Genomic DNA, 2254 nt, shown 5'->3' on the forward strand with positions numbered 1-2254 from the left:
ATCACCGTTATCATTATTCGTCTTTTGAGAAGCAGGAGTACAGAAGGAAGAAGAAAAACAAGAGGCACGAGAGACAGCACGATAAAGAGAGGGGAAACGAAGGAAGTAAAAAAAGGGGAAAACTAAACAAAATTCAAATGAATAACAGAGATAAAGTATGAACAATGAAGGACAAGAACAAGAAATATAACAAGGGTGATAATGAATACTAGTATACAGCCCGGAACAACTGAGACAAAACTACTTGTTTATACATCTACGAATACAAGAATTGCACAACTAAGGCAACCACTATATATAACAACATTTCATCAGTGTATACACATCACCATTAAATCACAACCCTTTGTATTATGTGCAAGTGCTGGACATCATCATTATAACACACATATACTTGTCCACATTGGTATACACTATCTATGTACATATCTTCGCCACAAGATACAAGTCAACCACTGTATGTCATCAGCACAATATACATGTCTGCGTCACTGTAGTCATATCTTCACCATGTCATCACCCTGTATAGTAGTCTTCACCACTATATCCATGTCCACTTCACCACTATATTCCCGGCCTAATCACTGCTATATAATACCCTTACCACTTAATCCATGTCCTCTTCACCACTACACCCATGTCCTCTTCGTCACTATATCCATATCCGGTTCACCACTATACCCATGTTCTCTTCACTATATCCATGCCCTCCTCACCACCATATCCATCTCCTATTCACCGCTAAATCCATGTCCTCTTCATCACTATATCCATATCCTGTTCATCACCATACCCATGTCCTCTTCATCCCTATATCCATATCCGGTTCACAGCTATACCCACGTTCTCTTCACTATATCCATGTCCACTCCACCACCATATCCATCTCCTATTCACCGCTAAATCCATGTCCTCTTCATCACCATATCCATATCCTGTTCATCACCATACCCATGTCCTCTTCATCACTATATTCATATCCGGTCCACCACTATACCCATGTTCTCTTCACTATGCCCATGCCCTCCTCACCACCATATCCATGCCCTATTCACCGCTAAATCCATGTCCTCTTCATCACTATATCCATATCCTGTTCATCACCATACCCATGTCTTCATCACTATATTCATATCCGGTTCACCGCTATACCCGTGTTCTCTTCACTATGCCCATGCCCTCCTCACCACCATATCCATGCCCTATTCACCGCTAAATCCATATCCTCTTCATCACTACATCGATATCCCTTTTACTATATCCATGCCCTCCTCACCACCATATCCATATCCTATTCACCGCTAAATCCATATCCTCTTCACCATATCCACATCCTCTTCATCGCGATATCCACATCTTATTAACCCCTCCATACACCCCCTCACCACTATACCCAAGTCCTCCTCAACCACCACATTTATTCATCACAATAAGCATGTTCTTGCCGCTAAGTCCCCAGCCTGCGTGTCCCGGGCAAGCGCTGGACACACACGCGCCCACGGCAAAGGGCGGAGGACCTCGGCCGCCCAGACCTAGTTTCCTTGTCGGTCCCTCGGCTCGGGGCGATGGGGCCGCTCGGGTTTATGCTGGCGATCCTTTTATTTATATTTTTATTTTTATTTTTTGTTTATTTGTTGTTGTTGTTGTTGTTTATGTTTATGTGTATTTCTTTTTTTCTCGATGTTATTGTTATGGAGTTTTTATTTTTATCTTTTTTTACTATTTTTCTCTGTTTTCTGTTCATTGTATTTCCTTGTGTTTATTTCTCTTTTCGATGTTATTGTTATGAACTTTTTACTTTTGTATTTTTTTAGCTCCATTTTTCCGTATTTTGTATTTCTGTTTGTTTTTGATTGCTTAGGTGTTGATTCGTTTGTTTCTTTGTTTGTTTGTTTCCTTTATTTGCTTATACATTCGGTTGTTTACTTATTAATTTGTTTGTTTGTTCATTTATTCGTCGTTGTGGTATTAGAATTGAGAGATTGGTGGAGAAGAGAAGGAGGAGGGGAGGAAGGGGGAAGGAAGAGGGGAGAGGGAGATAGATGGAGATGAAGAACAGAGGGTAGGGGTGATGGGCGAGGAAGGGAGGAAGAGGAACACTATGATAATTTTAAGGAAAATCAAAGAAACAAGACTTAATTTTATATCAAGAATACAAACCAGAACACAAACTACTCGGAATTTCCCAGGACCGATTTCCTGAATGAAAAAATAAAATAAAAATAAAAACGAAATAGACGAAAACAAAGAAAAG

This window comes from Penaeus vannamei, chromosome 19 (genome assembly GCF_042767895.1).
Source record: "Penaeus vannamei isolate JL-2024 chromosome 19, ASM4276789v1, whole genome shotgun sequence".
Classification (NCBI taxonomy): Eukaryota; Metazoa; Arthropoda; class Malacostraca; order Decapoda; family Penaeidae; genus Penaeus; species Penaeus vannamei.